General features: G+C 48.7%; 1 pseudogene; it reads right to left on the bottom strand.

The window, feature by feature from the left end:
* Positions 1–894: 894 nt before the first annotated feature.
* On the bottom strand, positions 895–8,632 carry LOC142824232 (uncharacterized; annotated as a pseudogene).
* Positions 8,633–19,225: the final 10,593 nt, after the last annotated feature.

The raw sequence follows: 19,225 nt of genomic DNA on the forward strand, positions 1-19,225 counted from the left end.
TTATAGCACAGTGATTTTGTGCTTGACTTTTATAAGAAAAAGGATCCCACAAGAACAGTAGCATGCTTTTGAGGTCACACAATTGGCACATGCCAAATTCTGTGTGAAAAGTAGGGCTAGCAATTAATTGCAACATATGTGCACGGTTAATTGGAATTAATTTTTTCCATTGCAATGAACTGCAGATTTAATTGCACTGTTAAGCAGTAGAATACCAGTTGAATTTTATTAAATATTTGTGGATGCTTTTGTACATTTTCAAATATATTGATTTCAGCTTACATCACAGAATACAAACCGTACAGTGCTCACTTTATATTTTTGATTGAAACTATTTTCACTGTAATAATATTTTTCTTGTACAAGTCGTCATCATCTTAAACCCTTGTACTCCAAGTGGTGCATAGGTCCTCTACAAGTCTCCTCCACGTCACTCTGTCTTGAGACAAAACTTCCTTGAGACAAAACTTCCGTCCTTCAGTCTCAGTAGATCTTCTCCACGTTGTCCGATGTCTGTCCTCTTTTGCGTTTTCCTTGCGGGTTCCATGTGAGAGCTTGACGGACTATGCTGGATGATGGTTTTCTGAGAGTGTGGCTTAGCCATCCCCACTTTCTTCTCTTGATTTGATTTGAACGTCAAGTGGTTCTTGTCCTGCTCTGTTCCAAAGCTCCTCATTTGTGACACAGTTTTGCCATTTGATGTGAAGGATGTACCTCAGGCATCTGTTTATGAATGTCTGTAGCTTGTGATTTGAAGAATTCTTAGTATGCCAGGTCTCGCATCCATCCAAGAGCACACTCTTCATATTTGTGTTTGAAGATTCAGTTTCATCTTTGCAATATTATTTGTGAACTCCATATGGGATGAAGAATGCAGCTGTTGCTTCCCCTATCCTAGCATTGACATCCTTGTCTGTTCCTCCATCTCTGCCCATAATACTCTAAGTAGATGAACTGCTCCACATCTTCTAGGTCATCCCCTCCCACTGTGGTGGTGTTGGTGGTGTTGGACTGGTTGATCCTCGTTTTCTTGGTGTTTCCCTTGTTAATGCTCAGTCCAATCATTGAAGCAGTTTTGTCTAGTGTTGCGACCTTTTCTTCCATGCTTTTATGTTGGTGTGAAAGGAGGGCGATAGTCAGCAAAATCAATGTTCTCTAGCTGTTTGAAAAGTGTCCACTGAATGCCCCGTTGATGGCCATCTGTTGTCCTGCTCATAATCCAGTCCATTGTGACCAAGAACAGGAAAGGTGACAATAGGCACCCTTGTCGCACTCCTGAGAGTATGCTGAAGGATTCTGTCAAGACACCATTGTGAACAACTTGGCATGTCGAGGGTTTGTATGTTGAACGGATCAGGTTAATAATTTTGGATGGGATGCCACAGTGTTGCAGCAGTTTCCACAAAGTGTCTCTATCAACGCTGTCAAAGGCTTTTTCAAAGTCTATGAAGGTTATGTACAGGGGGGAGTTCTACTCAAGTGACTGTTCTATGATCACTCTGAGTTGCTATTTAGTCAGCAACTCGTACAAGTACTGTAGTGCAATTTCTTAATTGTGAAAAGTGCAATTTAGAAATTTGTTACATAACTGCACTCAAACAAAACAATGCAAAAACTTAGAGCCTACAAATCCACTCAGTCCTACTTCTGTTCAGCCAATTGCTGAAACAAGTTTTACATTTACAGGAAATAATGCTGCCCACTTTATTTACAGTGTCACCAGAAAGCAAGAATCTGTAGCCAGCATCGCAAGGAATTTGTGCCAGATATGCTAAACATTCGTATGCCCCTTCGTGCTTCAGCCACTATTGCAGAGGACATGCTTCCATGCTGCTGAAGCTCATTTTTTTTTTTTTTAAGTGTAAATTAAATTTGAGGGGGAACCTTGGAGAGTTGTGTCTCTGGCTTTGTTTTACTTGCATTCTGCCATATTTCATGTTGTTAATTTAGTCCAGTGTTCCTCAGTGGTCTGTGAAACCACTTTGAGAAACCTGTTAACTGGCTGTGCTGGTTTGTTTATTTGCCGGCACCACGGCCACAGAGCCTCGCGGCTCCTATTGGCTCTGTTTCGCTGTTGGCAGCCACAGGGAGCGGCATGGGCTGGGAAACCTTTTTTGGGCTGGGGGCTGCTGACCCACAGAAAAATCAGTTGGGGGCTGCACACCAGTGAGAAGCAAAGTGAGACACTCCTCCCACACCAGAGCCTGGGGGGGGCCCAGGCTAGATTTTTTTTTTGTATGCTCCAGCCCTGTGGGCGGGTGGCAGGGGCCTGGAGTGCCAGTGCAGGCTGGCCAGATCCAGGCAAGCTGGGGGCAAATGCTTATCGGATAGTTGACAAGCTTGTCGACTAGTCGCTCTGCCCCCCCTTTGCTGCCTCTGTCAGAAAAGAGGCAGCGGGGGGGGGGGGAAGAAGGGGGTACTTGAAAGGAGCAGCACCACATGGAGCCTGGGGCCAGACCCCGGGCTCCACGTGCCGCTGCTGCTTTGAAACGCTGCTGCGGGAGCCGGGCGTCAGGCTCCTCCTGGCCTTTCAAAGCAGCAGCGCTGCAAGGAGCCCGGGATAAGCAGATAGTCCCCAACTGACCCTAGGCTCCATGTGGCACTTTCGCCTTTAAAGTGTAGATAGCAGAAGTGTAGTCAATTACCTGAAAACATCCCTAGTATGCATTCAAGTATCAGAGGGGTAGCCGTGTTAGTCTGAATCTGCAAAAGCGACGAGGAGTCCTGTGGCACCTTATAGACTAACTGAAGTGTAGGAGCATAAGCTTTCGTGGGCAAAGACCCACTTCGTCAGATGCAGGTAGTGGAAATTTCCTGCCTGCCTCTGGAAATTTCCTGCCTCTGGAAATTTCCACTACCTGCATCTGACGAAGTGGGTCTTTGCCCACGAAAGCTTATGCTCCTACACTTCAGTTAGTCTATAAGGTGCCACAGGACTCCTCGTCGCTAGTATGCATTGTCTCCCACTATGACCTAATGAAGTGGGATCGATGTGTTCCATGTGTGCTGTGCATGATAACCTTTTCCAAAAGCTCTGGGTGGTCAAAAGATCATTTACTTCTTTGCTAATATTTTTCCAAGGTGCAAGGGAGTTTTATTGTATTACATTTCTGCTAAATTACTGCCTTTGCAACAGGGGACTAGGATTCCCTGAAGCAATATCTAGTTTTGTGCTGTTATGACCTAGAAATAGGCTGTCATTCAGATGGGACTCTTGATTTGAATCTAGTAATTATTACTTAAACTTTGCACTTGTACCTTACTTTTAAATTCTAATCTTTGAGCGAGTGTTCTGTTTTCCATTGCTTCAGGATCGTCTTTTAAAAAAAAATTCAGTGTGTGCAACCAATTCATTCTGTTTGATATTCTTGAACATAGTATATAGCACTGCAAATTTGGAAGTGTGTGTGTGTGCGCGTGCGCGCGCGCGCACGTGTGTGTGTGTGTGTGTAATGGAGCTGTTTGAAGTCTGTCAATCCAAGTGCAGAAACTTAAGTGGCAATGCTAACATATGCTCTTGTAATTTTGGCATATCTTCAATTCAATAAAACATTTTATTAGTAAGTTGTGTAATTGGAAGAGCTGTGTAAAATACTATAGAAAGAGTGCATATTGATACCTGTAGTGAAGATTGTCCAAAAATTTCTTGTGCAAGAACATATGCAAATGAGGCGTGGCAGAAGGGCTCTTGCGCAAGAGGGTTTTTTTGCGCAAAAATGTCGGCTCAAGTATGCAAATGAGGCGCAGTGGTATTTATCGCTGCACCTCATTTGCATATGTTCTTGCACAAGACTGGGCAGTGTAGACATAGCCTTTCATTCTAGAGGATTGTTAGCCGATTTTTTGTAACTTTGCTCTCTCTTCCCCGCCCCGCCCCGCCCTTGGGTTCAGTAATGGCATCTTTGACTTTAGCTCAGAAGGGAACTTGCTTTAGAAAAATTGAGTTAAGACACTCTAGCACACTTGAGAAGTGTTTGTAATGCTGCTGGACAGTACTGACCACCTGTGGTTCAACAAATTTTCTGGTCCCAAGGGTGCCAGCCTAGAGAGGTTCAATCTGTAAAACTTGTTAATTTTAAACACTTTCTCCGGCCGCGGTATTTACCAGAAACCTGGAATTGGGCATGGCTTTAACTTCTAGGTTACAGATACAGATCTTGTTGGCTACATCTACACTGCACATTTCTTTTGATATAAGCAATTTCAGAAGATACCTTCAGAAATAGCTTTTTCGAAATAGCGCATCTACACTGATTGGAGGCTGAAACAGTAACAGGAAACTTGGAAATGGCAGAGATGCTCAATGACTTCTTTGTTTCGGTCTTCACCGAGAAGTCTGAAGGAATGCCTAACACAGTGAATGCTAGTGGGAAGGGGGGAGGTTTAGAAGATAAATAAAAAAAGAACAAGTTAAAAATCACCTAGAAAAGTTAGATGCCTGCAAGTCACCAGGACCTGATGAAATGCATCCTAGAATACTCAAGGAGCTGATAGAGGAGGTATCTGAACCTCTAGCTATCATCTTTGGAAAATCATGGGAGACAGGGGAGATTCCAGAAGACTGGAAAAGGGGCAAATATAGTGCCCGTCTATATAAAAGGCCATAAGAACAACCCAGTTTAACTTCTGTGCCAGGAAAGATAATGGAGCAAGTAATTAAGGAAATCATCTGTAAACACTTGGAACATAATAAGATGATCGGGAACAGCCAGCATGGATTTGTAAAGAACAAATCATGTCAAATCAATCTGATAGCTTTCTTTAATAGGATAACGAGTCTTGTGGATAAGGGAGAAGCGGTGGATGTGGTATACCTAGACTTTAGTAAGGCATTTGATACAGTCTCGCATGATATTCTTATCAATAAACTAGGGAAATACAACTTAGAGGGGGCTACTATAAGGTGGGTGCATAACTGGCTGGATAACCGTTCTCAGAAAGTAGTTATTAACGGTTCACAATCCTGCTGGAAAGGTATAACAAGTGGGGTTCTGCAGGGGTCTGTTTTGGGACCGGTTCTGTTAAATATCTTCATCAACAATTTAGATATCGGCATAGAGAGTACATTTACTAAGTTTGCAGATGATACAAAGCTGGGAGGGGTTGCAACTGCTTTGGAGGACAGGGTTGTAATTCAAAATGATCTGGACAAATTGGAGAAATGGTCTGAGGTAAAGAGGATGAAGTTTAATAAGGACAAATGCAAAGTGCTCCACTGAGGAAGGAACAATCAGTTTCATACATACAGACTGGGAAGCGACGGTCTGGGAAGGAGTATGGCAGAAAGGGATATAGGGGTTATAGTGGACCACAAGCTGAATATGAGTCAACAGTGTGATGCTGTTGCAAAGAAAGCAAAGATGATTCTGGGATGCATTAACAGGTGTGTTGTGAGCAAGACACAAAAAGTCATTCTTCCGCTCTACTCTGCGCTGATTAGGCCTCAGTTGGAGTATCGTGTCCAGTTCTGGGCACCACATTTCAAGAAAGATGTGGAGAAATTGGAAAAGGTCCAGAGAAGAGCAACATGAATGATGAAAGGTCTAGAGAACATGACCTATGAAAGAAGACTGAAGGAATTGCGTTTGTTTAGTTTAGAAAAGAGAAGATTGAGGGGGGACATGATAGCGGTTTTCAGGTATCTAAAAGGGTGTCACAAGGAGGAGGGAGAAAAATTGTTCTTCCTGGCCTCTGAGGCTAGAACAAGAAGCAATGGGCTTAAACTGCAGCAAGGGAGGTTTAGGTTGAACATTAGGAAAAAGTTCCTAATTGTCAGGGTGGTGAAACACTGGAATAAATTGCCCAGGGAGGTTGTGGAATCCCCATCTCTGGAGATATTTAAGAGTAGGTTAGATAAACATCTATCAGGGATGGTCTAGACAGTATTTGGTCCTGCAGGGCATCAGGTCAGCAGTTACCCTCAGATACTTCCCTTGGCTGCTGCCTGAGGCTATGTCTACACTACCCCGCTAGTTCGAACTAGCGGGGTAATGTAGGCATACCGCACTTGCAAATTTGAATTTCCCGGGCTTCATTTGCATAAGCGGGGAGGTGTACGAGGTGTACCGGTAGTTCGGAATAGGAATCCTAGTCCGAACTACCTAGTTCAAGCCCCGTGTAGTCGTGCTGCACGGGGTTCGAACCAGCGGGGTTTTAAAAATGGCGGCTCCCCGCTTATGCAAATGAAGCCCAGGAAATTCAAATCCCGGGCTTCATTTGCAAGTGCGGTATGCCTACATTACCCTCCTAGTTCAAACTAGTGGGGTAGTGTAGACATACCCTGAGGCTTGTGCTTAAAGGGACACACACACACACCTCTGCCTCTTCCCCCCCCCCCCACGGTGTATGGTGTATAGCTGTGTCTCAGGCTTTTTTCCTTTGCTTACCTCCTCGAGGGACAGCAAAGCGTTTTCTCTGCCTGCTGCGGTTACCCTTGTGGACACCTCAGCTTGCCAGCCATGGATCCAGAGCTGCCTCTGCGCAGTCGATGGGTATTACAGCTTGTGCTGCATTTCATGCAGCAGGTTCTGCAGGCTGTAGCCCAGGCCCTGTAGGAACCCAACCCTCTGCTCTGCTGGGAGACCCTCCTTGGATCTCTGTGGGCGCAGCTCATGCAGCTGGATCCTGCCCGCCCTCCCCTGCACACCGTGCACCGCCGCTTCTTGTGGTTGGACACCAGCAGTGGGTCCAGTATTTTCAGATAAGGAAGGACACATTTCTGGAGCTGTGTGAGTGGCTCGCCCCTGCCCTCAGGCAACGGGACACGCACATGAGACCTGCCATCCCCCTCCAGAAGTGGGTCGCCATCGCCCTCTGGAAGCTCACCAGGCCAGACAGCTACCAATCCGTTGGGAACCAGTTAGGCGTAGGGAGATGGTGTCACACATGCCGTCGCAGCGCTGGAGGAACTGACCCCATGCCTGCTGCCGCCACTCTAGGTCGGCCTGAAGCTTGGTGCTGACCACCTCCTCCATCTGCTTCACGGCCTGGACGTGCTGCCAGAGGAGATGGTCGTGGTGCCTGGGTTGTCGGTGCCGCCGGCGCGGGGCTGGATGGTCCCTCGCTCCCGGCTGGTCCTGCTGCAGAGAACACAGATAACGGTGAGGTGGTCTGTCAGCCCTACCCAGTGTCCCTGACCCCCGTGCCCTCCTCCCTGAGCCTCACGTTACACCACACAACTGTGGCTTGAGCCCAATCGGTCCCCTGGGTGTGTGTTCACGGAAGGACTAGCTCAAAATCCTGGGAGTGAAGTGATCCGCCATCGATTGTAACACTTGGGAGACATCACTGTGAATGAAGACCCCTTGTCTGTGTCCTAGCCACTTGGCATACTGTGTCTGTCTGCCTAGCACTATGTACACTCCCTCCCAAAGGTAGAGCATATACTCTTCTCACTGTCTGTGAGCATACACCATTGATGCTGTAGTCATGTTTGAGTACACATCCCTACATTACATGGGAGCAAGTGTGGCAGATGAGGTCTGGGTTCTCGGGCTACTGTCCATTTTCTATAGTATTGCTGTAAACAGATGCTGTGTCAGAGGCAGACAGTTAACAAAAAGTGAAAATTATAATTAACACTTCAATGATGGGGAGGGATAGCTCAGTGGTTTGAGCACTGGCCTGCTAAACCCAGGGTTGTGAGCTCAATCTTTGAGGGAGCCATTTGGGGCAAAAATCTGTCAGGGATGGTACTTGGTCCTGCTGTGAAGGCAGGGGACTGGACTTGATGACCATTCAAGGTCCCTTCCAGTTCTAGGAGATAGGCAATCTCCATTCATTTCATTGGAGATGGAGCCAGGGCTACCGGGAGTGTACTGTTCTTGCAGCAAGACTCATTGGGCCAGAGGCTTGGGCTGCCCGCTTCCCTGCTCCCCCAGCCCTCGGACAAGTAGCCCAGGGAAGTCTGTGGCTACAGTGGGGGGATTCCCTTAGGGGCAGCAGAGGGGCCGGGAGCAGCCAAGGGGCTTCGTGGGGGCTGCGCTCACAGGGCTGGCTTGCTGTGCTTTTCCCAGGAGCAGCTGCAGTGTCACACAGGCAGGTATGGGTGCGTGCTGTGTGTGGCACCCTTTGGGATGTGTGGGGTCTGGCCTGTGCCCTTGGGGCTTGGCTGCTTCCAGCCGGCATCCCCCCTTCCCCCCCCGGGCAGGACATGTGTGAGCAGCAGGGTGCAGCTCGAACTGCCTGAGTGACACTTCCCACCCCCAGGCACCAGTCTCCCCTGCCCTTGCAAGTGAGAACCGCAACGCTCACCGGAGGATCCGTCGCCAGCCTCGGATGAGGCCTGGGAGACATCCCGGCTGCTGGGCACTGGCTTGAGATGGAGGGTGATGGGGCGGTCCTCTCCCTCGTCCTCTGAGCTGGTGGTCAGGTCGCCCTCCTCCTCCTCCAGGTCAAGCAGCCTGACCACCGGGGTGCACAGTCCCGTGTTGATCATGGAAGAAGGCTCTTGGACCGCCGTCTCCCCCAGGATGGCGTGCAAGCAGTCGTAGTGGGGGCCGGTGTCAGCTCCTGCCCCCCCCCCGCCGCCCTCAGTGGCCCTCAAGTAGCCCAGGCGCAGCTCCTTTACCTTGGCCTGGACTTGTTCCAGGGTCCAGGCTGGGTGTCCCTGCTCGACCAGCACCTGGGCCATGCAGCCAAAGATGTCCGCGTTGCAGCGACGGGACCGGGGGTCGTGGAGGGCTTCCTCTTGTGCCCACAGGTCCAGAAGGGCCTCGGCCTCAGCCCCGGACCAGCATGGGGTGTGCCGCTTGGTGCCCCCTCTGTGGCTGCTGGGAGCCCTGTGGTGGCTCCTGGGATGGGGGTGCAGGCTCACGGAGTGGCTGGGGGGCAGACATGCCTGCAGAGCTGGAATGCAGAGCTGTGTGGTGGAGCTGCCAGCTGTGCTGCTGCTGCTGCATGGCATCTGCAGGGGGCCTGGCCCTTTAAGGGAGGGTCCGGCAAGCAGGAAGTAGCGAGCTGTGAGTGCGGGTACGGTGCGTCCAAGCAGCCACCTGTGTTCTTGCGCAAAAACTTCCTGCTGCCCTTCCACACTGCCTTCTTGCCGAAGAGCGCTTATTCCTCATACAAAGAGTCAGAGCTCGTGCGCAAGAAGCCTTCTGCTCCGACGCCTTAGTGTAAATTTACTTGCGCAAGAACACGCGTGTAGTGTAGACGCGCCGCAAGAAGCCTGCAGTGTAGACGTAGCCTTAGTGATTTAATGGAAATGGGTTTTGGTTTGTCAATATTGTTTTAATCCTTACAAGTCCACTTCTCAAAAATATGATCATAAGAACAGCCATACTGGGTCAGACCAATGGTCCATCCAGCCCACTATCCTGTCTGCCGGCAGTGGCCAATGCCAGGTGCCCCAGAGGGAGGGGACACAACAGGTAACCCTCACGTGATCCCTCCCCTGTCACCCACCTCGGGGAAAAACAGATGCTAGGGACACCATTCCTACTCATCCTGGCTAACAGCCATTGATGGACCTAATCTCCATGAATCTATCTAGCTCTTTTTTGAACCCTGTTAAAGTTCTAGCCTTCACCACATCCTCTGGCAAGGAGTTCCACAGGTCGACTGTGCACTGAGTGAAGAAAAACTTCTGTTTCTTTTAAACATGCTGCCTATTAATTTCATTTGGTGAACCCTAGTTCTTAGATTGTGGGAATAAGTAAATAACTTTTCCTTGTTCACTTTTCCCACCCCAGTCATGATTTTATAGGTCTCTATCATACCCCCCCCCCCCCTTAGTCTCCTCTTTTCTAAGCTGAAAAGTCCAAGTCTTTTTAATCTTTCTTCATATGGGACTGTGATGGGCTGGACTAGGCCCCAGTGCCCCCTACAGGAGGCTAGCAGCCTTGCCGCAGCCCATCCCAGCAGGAGGAGTGGAGAAGAGGTCCTCCAGACACTCTATAGTGTCTGTCTCTCTGGCAGCCAATCAGGACCCATCAGAGGGGTATCAAAAGAAGCTGCAGGGCTAGGGCCTGGCAGTTCCCTTCAGGAGCTTGACCCAGGCAGGTCTATACCCTGACTGGGAGATCAGCACTATGGCTAGCTCCCAGTGTGAGCTGAACCTAGATCTGGGTAAGACCCAGACCCAGTGGCCAAAGACCAGCCACAAGCGGAGACTCATTAGCACTGTAGACAGGGCTAGTCAGGCCCTGGTTCCAGGACTTTGAGAACAACCAGGCAAGGACCCTGCACAGCACCACTTGGCCACAGTAGGGCGCTCACCAGTGGGTGGACCCGTTACAGTGGTACCAGGAGTGGGGTCTCGAGCTGCCCCTGTATCCAAGGGGTAATGGATGAGCTGGTGAGGCTGCTGGCCCAGCAGCAGCACAGCGCCACAGAGGGCCCTGCAAGAGGCTCAGCAAGCAGCCCGACAGCAACAGAACATACTCCTGGAGGTGCTCCAGATCCGACAGCAAGAACACCACTTTCAGGAGGTAGTACCCCCAACGACTGGTGACCCCAGGTCTGACTAATCCGCTAAACTCGGGACTTGGGATACCATTAGCCAAGCTTGGGCCACATGATGATCCCGAAGCCTACCTAGTATACTTTGAGGCTGTGTCTACATTGGCACCCTTTTCCGGAAAAGGGATGCTAATGAGACAAGTCGGAATTGCAAATGCCGCGGGGGATTTAAATATCCCCCGCGGCATTTGCATGAACATGGCTACCGCTTTTTTCCGGCTCGGGGCTTTGCCGGAGAAAAGCGCCAGTCTAGACGGGATCTTTCGGAAAATAAAGCCTCTTCCAGAAGATCCCTTATTCCTGATTTTAAGAGGAATAAGGGATCTTCCGGAAAAGGCTTTATTTTCCGAAAGATCCCGTCTAGACTGGCGCTTTTCTCCGGCAAAGCCCCGAGCCGGAAAAAAGCGGCAGCCATGTTCATGCAAATGCCGCGGGGGATATTTAAATCCCCCGCGGCATTTGCAATTCCGACTTGTCTCATTAGCATCCCTTTTCTGGAAAAGGGTGCCAATGTAGACACAGCCAGAGCGTGTTGCCACGACCGCTGGTTGGGACCCAACCACTTGGGCCGTTTGCCTGGCTCCGTTCCTCTCAAGGGAAGCCCAGGCAGCTTAGCGAGCATTGGATGACGGGGCCGCAGCCAACTATGGGACCATGAAAGCAGCCATACTGGATCGCCTATGGGTATGCCCTGAGACATATCGTCACTGGTTTCATACCGAACCTTTTCCTGCTGATGCCTGGCCCCGAGCGGTGGCCCAATGCCTCAAGGACTTGGCCTCCCATTGGCTACGGCCTGAGGGCCGCACTGTTTACGAGATTATGGACTCCTTAGTCTTAGAACAATACTTGGAGATCTTGCCTATGCCAGTTTAGACCTGGGTGCGATGGCATAACCCGGACTCCCTGGCTGCTGACGTCCAGACTACCTAAGACTTTCTTCTGGCGACTGGGCGTAGTAAGTCTAGCCAGCCTGGCCCTGTGAGCGGGTGCAACCGCGCAGCTGAAGGCCCAGCCTGGGCCCGGAAAGAGGGGCCTAAGAGACCCAAACTGCTGAGAAATGAAGCTCCCTGAGAGGCTACCCGCGATCCTCGTGCCCCCATGGTGACCTTCTTCCCCCCGGCCCTTGCTGAATTGTTCCTTTGGGTCATCTGGATTACCCTTGGTATGCTTTCGGTGTGGGAAGCCTGGACATTTCAGCTGCTCCTGCCCCATTATGGAGTGCAACTTTCTAGATTGTGGACTTGCTGAAACACGTAGTGGGTTGGGTGCAGAACCGGATCGAAGGCACAAGGCTTATGTGCTGTAAGTCACTGTGGGAGGGTGCACGATGCCCGGGCTGATCGACTCTGGATGCTCCCAAACTCTGATTCGGAAATCTGTGCTGGACCCTAGCACCCTTCAATATGACCACCCCCTGAAAGTGACCTGTGTACATGGAGATGTGCCCGCCTACCCCACAGAGTGGGTTCACTTGACAGTGAAGGACTAAACGGCAAAGATACGGGTCGGCATAGCTAAACGCCTTCCGTGGAAGGTAATAATTGGTAGGGATTCTCTTTGTTGCTCCTTCCACCAGCTGTGCCATCTCCGCCAGAGGAACCAGTACCCCAGGCAGTGGAGGAGCTATTCCCCATAGTTAACTCTGACTTATGGGAGGGGCCTGCTTCTCCTGAGAAGGTGGGGAAATCCTGCCGACAGCAGTGGAAAGACGGTAAAGCATGGCTCCAAAAGCATTTGGTGGTATAACTGAGCCAGAGGAAGAGTTGTCTCAGCAAAGGGATGATACCCTCTTCCCGAGCTAGGGTTGGAACAGTTAACCAGCTCGTATGATTTTGCCAAAGGACAAAAAGAAGATGAAACCTTGAGGGAAGCATATTCCTGGATCTCGGTCATTGACAGGGTAGTTGCTTAGGAAGCTCCAGCCTCACAATTTCCCCATTTCGAGCTCAGGAAAGACCTGCTCTATTGAGCCGACAAGGACCCAAACACAGGAGAAGTCCGGTATCAGCTCTTGGTGCCGCAGGAGGCCCAAGAACGGTTCTGCGTTTGGCTCATTCAATTCCCTCTGGCCATCTGGGGCTGGAGAAAACTTGTTGGCTCGATATTTTTTTGGGGGGGGGGGGGGGGGGGCAGGAATCTATAAGGAGGCTGCTGATTTCTGCGCGTCATGCCCAGACTGTCAGTTGGTCGCACCGAAGGGTTCAGTGCGGGCTCCCCTGATACCCTTGCCTCTGCTAGGTACCCCCTTTGAAAGAATAGGGGTTGATGTTGTGGGTCCCCTAGAGAAATGTGCCCGGGGCCACCAGTACGTATTGGTCATTGTAGACTATGCCACGCATTATCCAAAGGCAATCCCTTTGTGCTCGATAAGGGCACGAGTGGTGGCCACGGAGCTGGTGAGTCTTTTCTCGCAGGTGGGCCTTCCAGCTGAAATCCTGACAGGCCAAAGGACGAACTTTATGTTGCGACTCCTAAAAGCGGTCCGGACCCTCCTTAAAGTAAAACCTCTTCAAACCTTCATTTACCATCCCCAAACGGATGGCCTGGTAGAGAGGTTTAATAGGACGCTAAAGAGTATGCTAAGAAAATTTGTGAATACCGACCCTCGGAATAGAGACAAGTTGCTGCTTTACTTGATGTTTGCAGTACGGGAGGTACCCCAGGCCTCGACAGGCGTTTCGCCCTTTGAGTTATTACATGGCAGATGGCCTCGAGGGATATTGGACCTACTTAAAGAAACCTGGGAAGAGCAAGCCTCCCAGTCCCAAAATGTGATCCAATGCGTAGTACAGATGCACGAGTGGCTGAGCCGAGTGGCTGAGCCAAGTGGCCAGATTTGCCAGAGAAAACCTAGAAAAAGCCCAACAAACCCACGCCTGCTACTACAACAAAGGAGCCCAGGAAAGGGTCTACCAACCAGGAGACCGAGTCTTGCTGCTGTTGCCCAGCTTGGAGAGTAAACTCTTGGCCAAATAGCAGGGCCCTTACGAAGTTATACGGCAGGTGGGGGAGGTGGACTATGAAATCCATTGTTCTGATAAGAAAGGAGAAACCAATTTTTCATGCTAATCTACTAAAACCCTGGAAAGTACAAGAGGCTCTGTTCATAGGCCCCCAGGAAGTATCAGAGGGTTTAGGCCCCGAGGTTCAACCCCCAGCGGGGCCCAGTGGATGTACCAATTGCTGACAATCTACCTCCACGGACGCAATGGCAAACCAGGAACCTGTTGGAGCATTTCAACGATCTCTTCTCCTCACGACCTGGTCGAACCTACCTGGTGGCCCACCAGATCTGAACCTCCCAGACAGAGTCCCCGAAAAGCTCTGGGGTGCCCTAGAATAAGAGGTCCGTGCCATGTTAGACTTGGGGGTTATTGAGAAGTCCCAAAGACCTTGGTGCAGTCTGGTAGTCCTAGTCCCTAAACCTGATGGCACCATCCGCTTCTGTGTGGATTTCAGAGCGTTGAATGCTGCCTCTCAGTTTGACGCATACCCCATGCCCCGCGTGGATGAACTCTTAGACCGACTTGGGAAGGCATGCTGCATCACCACCTTGGACCTAACAAAGGGCTACTGGCAAATACCACTCACAAAGGACTCCAGGGAGAAAACAGCATTTGCCACCCCCTAGGACTCTTCCAATTTGTAACTATGCCCTTTGGGCTCCATGGAGCACTGGCCACCTTCCAGCACCTAATGGACCAGGTGCTGCGACACTACAGCCAGTTCTCTACAGCCTACCTAGATGATGCTTTAGTGAGAACTGGAAGTCTCATCTGACCCATGTCGCAGCTATCCTGCAAGCCCCGAGGGAAGCGGGACTCACAGCGAATCCAAAAAAATGCAAATTTGGAATGCAAGAGACCAGATACTTGGGGTATTTGGTAGGGAATGGGAAAATACAACCCCTACAAGATAAAACTGAGGCCCTAAACAAAACCCCAGTTCCAACAACAAAAAAGCAAGTGTGGTCCTTCTTGGGACTAGCCAGTTACTATTGCCGGTTTATTCCTAACTTTGCAACTGTGGCAGCCCTGTTGTCAGATTTAACCAAGACCTCAGCCCCTAATACAGTAGTTTATATTTTGGAAGGCCTTTTGGCAATCCGGTGTCCAAAGGACATTTTGGGAAAGCAGCCAGTACTTCGGTGCCCTGATTTTTCTTTGCCGTTTATCTTACAGACATATGTTTCCACTGTAGGCATAGGGGCTGTGCTCTCTCAAAACTTCCAGGGGGTAGAGCACCCCATCCTCTATTTAAGTAAAAAATTGCACCTGCAGGAGACCAGGTACACTACCATAGAGCAAGAATGCTTAGCCATCCGCTGGGCGGTGGTAGCCCTATGCTACTACCTACTAGGAGCCCCATTTCAGCTCATTACAGATCATGCACCTTTGAGGTGGCTGCAGAAGATGAAGGACACCAATCCCCGGATTACACGGTGGTATCTACCATTACAACCCTACGCCTTCACAGTTGAACACCACCCAGGGTCCCAACATGGTAATGTGGATTTCTTCTCCTGGGCAGGTGCAGCCTTCAATTTCGGGAATACTCCCAACCAAAACTTTTTTTGGGGGGAGAAGTGTGATGGGCTGGACTAGGCCCTAACGCCCACTACAGGAGGCTAGCAGCCTTGCTGCACCCCATCCCAGCAGGAGGAGCGGAGAAGAGGTCCTCCAGACACTATAGAGTGGCTGCCGCAGAGACAGCCAATCAGGATCCAGCAGAGGGGTGGGGTATAAAAGAAGCTGCAGGGCTGGGGCCTGGCAGCTCTCTTCAGGAGCTCGACCCAGGCAAGCTCCCAGTGTGAGCTGAACCTAGATCTGGGTAAGACCCAGACCCAGGCTATGTCTAGACTGCAGGCTTCTTTCGAAAGAGGCTCTTTCGAAAGCATCTTTCAAAAGAGCCTCTTTCAAAAGATCGCGTCTAGACTGCAGGCGGATCTTTCGAAAGAGAAATCCGCTTTTTCGAAAGAGAGCACCCAGCGAGTCTGGATGCTCTCTTTCGAAGACGGCCTCTTTACATTGAAGAACGCCTTCTTTCGAAAGAGGAACTTTCGAAGGAAGGCGTTCTTCCTTGTGAATCGAGGTTTACCGCCATCGAAAGAAAAGCCGCGTTCTTTCGAAATAATTTCGAAAGAACGCGGCTTGAGTCTGGACGCAGGGGAAGTTTTTTCGGGAAAAGGCTACTTTTCCCGAAAAAACCCGAGTCTGGACACGGCCCCAGTGGCCAAAGACCAGCCACAAGCAAAGACTCCCGAGCACCGTGGACAGGGCTAGTCAGGCCCTGGTTCTATGACTTTGAGGACAACCAGGTAAGGACCCTGCACAGCGCCACAGCGCCACTTGGCCACAGTAGGGCACTCACCAGCGGGTGGACCTGTTACAGGGACCCATTCCAAACCCCTAATCATTTTTGTTGCCCTTTTCTGAACCTTTTCCAATGCCAGTATATCCTTTTTGAGATGAGGCGACCACATCTGTACGCAGCATTCAAGATATGGGCATACAATGGTTTTATATAGAGGTAATAAAATATTCTGTCTTATTCTCTATCCCTTTTTAAATGATTCCTAACATTCTATTTGCTTTTTTGACTGCCGCTGCACACTGCGTGGATGTTTTCAGAGAACTATCCACAATGACTCCAAGATCTCTCTCTTGAGTTGTTGTAGCTAAATTAGTCCCCATTATGTCGTATGTATAGTTGGGACTATTTTTTCCAGTGTGCATTACTTTACATTTATCAACATTAAAATTCGTTTGCCATTTTGTTTCCCAATCACTTAGTTTGGGGAGATATTTTTGAGACTCTTCACAGTCTGCTTTGGTCTTAACTATCTTGAGCAGTTTAGTATCCTCTGCAAATTTTGCCACCTCGCTGTTTACCCCTTTCTCCAGATCATTATAAATAAGTTGAACAGGACAGACCTTGGGGGACCCCACTCATTACCTCTCTCCATTTGGAAAACTGACCATTTATTTCTACCATTTGTTTCCTGTCTTTTAACCAGTTATCAATCCACGAAAGGCCCTTCCTTCTTATTCCATGACAACTTACTTTGCTTAAGAGCCTTTGATGAGGGACCTTGTCAAAGGCTTTCTGGAACTCTAAATACACTATATTCACTGGATCCCTCTTGTCCACATGTTTGTTGACCCCCCCCCCCCCCCCCCCCCCCCGAACTCTAGGGCTGTGTCTACACTGGCATGAATTTCCGGAAATGCTTAAAACGGAATACTATTCCGTTTTCAGTTTTTCTGGAAAGGGAGCGTCTACATTGGCAGGCTGCTTTTCCGGAAAAGCCCTTTTTCCGGAAAAGCGTCTGTGGCCAATATAGACGCGCTTTTCCGGAAAAGACTACTGGGATGTCTACACTGGCTCTTTTCCGGAACAGTGTTCCGGAATAAGGACTTATGCCCGAGCGGGAGCAGAATAGTTTTTCCAGAATAGCGGCTGATTTTGTACAGTAGAGCATCGTTGCTTTTCCGAAAATTCAAGGGCCAGTGTAGACAGCTCGCAGCTTATTCTGGAAAAGCGGCTGATTTTCCGGAATAAGTGGCCCAGTGTAGACACAGCCTAGTAGATTAGTAAGGCATGATTTCCCTTTACAGAAACCATGTTGACTTCCCCTAACACATTATTTTCATCTATGTGTCTGACAATTTTACTCTTTACTATGGTTTCAACTAACTTGCCTGGTATGGATGTTAGACTTATTGGTCTGTAATTGCCAGGGTCACCTCTAGAGCCCTTTTTAAACATTGGCATCACATTAGCTATTTTCCAGTCATTAGGTACGGAAGCAGATTTAAAGGCTAGGTTACAAACCACAGTTAATAGTTCCGCAATTTCACATTTGAGTTCTTTCAGAACTCTTGGGTGAATGCCGTCTGGTCCTGGTGACTTGTTACTTTTAAGTTTATAAATTTGTTCCACAACCTCCTCTAATGACACCTCAATCTGGGACAGTTCCTCAGATTTGTCACCTAAACAGAATGGCTCAGGTTTGGAAATCTCCCCGATATCCTCAGCTGTGCAGACAGAAGCAAAGAATTCATTTAGCTTCTCCACAATGACTCTCTCATCTTTGAGTGCTCCTTTAGCATCTCGATTGTCCAAGGGCCCCACTGGTTGTTTAACTGGCTTCCCGCTTCTGATGTACTTAAACATTTTGCTATTACTTTTTGAGTTTTGGATAGCTGTTCTTCAAACTCCTTTTTGGCTTTTCTTATTATAGTTTCACACTTAATTAGGCAAAGTTTATGGTCCTTTCTATTTTCTTCACTAGGATTTTGACTTCCACTTTTTAAAAGATATCTTTTTATTGGTCACTGCTTCTACTTGGTTGTTAAGCCACAGTGGCACTCTTTTGGTTCTCTTAGGGTACGTCTACACTAGCCCCCTAGTACAAACTAGGGAGGCTAATGAGGGCGACCGAAATTGCAAATGATGCGCAGGATTTAAATATCCCACGCTTCATTAGCATGTTCCCGTCTGGTCGCCATTTTGGAAACTGACTAGCCCAGAATAACTGCCCGCGTCTACACGCGGCAGAGAAGCGTGACTCCAAGATAAATAACTGTTAATTCGAACTAAGGGGTTTAACTGTTAGTTCAAATTAACAGTTATTTATCTTGGAATCGCGCTTCTCTGCCGTGTGTAGACGCGGGCAGTTATTCTTGGCTAGTCAGTTTCCAAAATGGCGACCGGACGGGAACATGCTAATGAAGCGTGGGATATTTAAATCCCGCGCGTCATTTGCAATTTCGGTCGCCCTCATTAGCCTCCCTAGTTCAAACTAGGGGGCTAGTGTAGACCTACCCTTACTGTGTTTTTTAATTTAGGGTATACATTTAAGTTGGGCTTCTATTATGGTGTCTTTGAAAAGTTTCCATGCAGCTTGTGGAGATTTTACTTTTGTCACTGTACCTTTTAGTTACACATAATTTATCTTCCTCATTTTTGTGTAGTTCCCCTTTCTGAAATTAAATGCTATAATGTTGGGCTACTGAGGTATTTTCCCCACCGCTGAGATGTTACATTTTATTACATTATGGTCACTATTTCCAAGGGGTTCAGTTACATTTACCTCTTGAACTAGATCCTGTACTCCACTTAGCACTAAATTAAGAATCACCTCTCCCCTTGTGGGTTCCAGAACCAGCTGCTCCAAGAAGCAGTCATTTAAGGCACAACCTGCTCTGTCCTTCCGATATATTTTGTACCCTGGTATGACTGTGTCCCATTGATTGTCCTTATTCACCAAGTTTCCATGATGCCTATTATATCAATATCCTCCTTTAAAACTAGGCACTCTAGTTCACCCATTTGATTATTTAGACTCCCAGCATTTGTGTATAAGCACTTTAAAAATTTGTCACTATTTGTCTATTTCCTGCTGTTAGACTCTTTTTCATTTGATTGTGTCCCATCTGATCCAACCCATACTTCCATCCTCTCCTCCTGACTAGAGCATAGAGCATCTCTATTAATGGACCCTCTTCTAAGAGATGTCTCTGTATGATCCGTGTGGTGCTCCTCCGTAGCTGTCGCCTTTCCCCCATTCCTTAGTTTAAAAACTGCTCTATGACTTTTTTTAATGTTAAGTGTCAGCAGTCTGGTTCAACTTTGGTTTAGGTGGAGCCCATCCTTCCTATAAAAGCTCCCCCTATCCAAAAAGTTTCTCCAGTGCCTAATAAATCTAAACCCCTCCTCTCTACATCATTGTCTCATCCACGCATTGAGACTCTGAAGC

This window comes from Pelodiscus sinensis, unplaced genomic scaffold (assembly GCF_049634645.1).
Source record: "Pelodiscus sinensis isolate JC-2024 unplaced genomic scaffold, ASM4963464v1 ctg57, whole genome shotgun sequence".
Classification (NCBI taxonomy): domain Eukaryota; kingdom Metazoa; phylum Chordata; order Testudines; family Trionychidae; genus Pelodiscus; species Pelodiscus sinensis.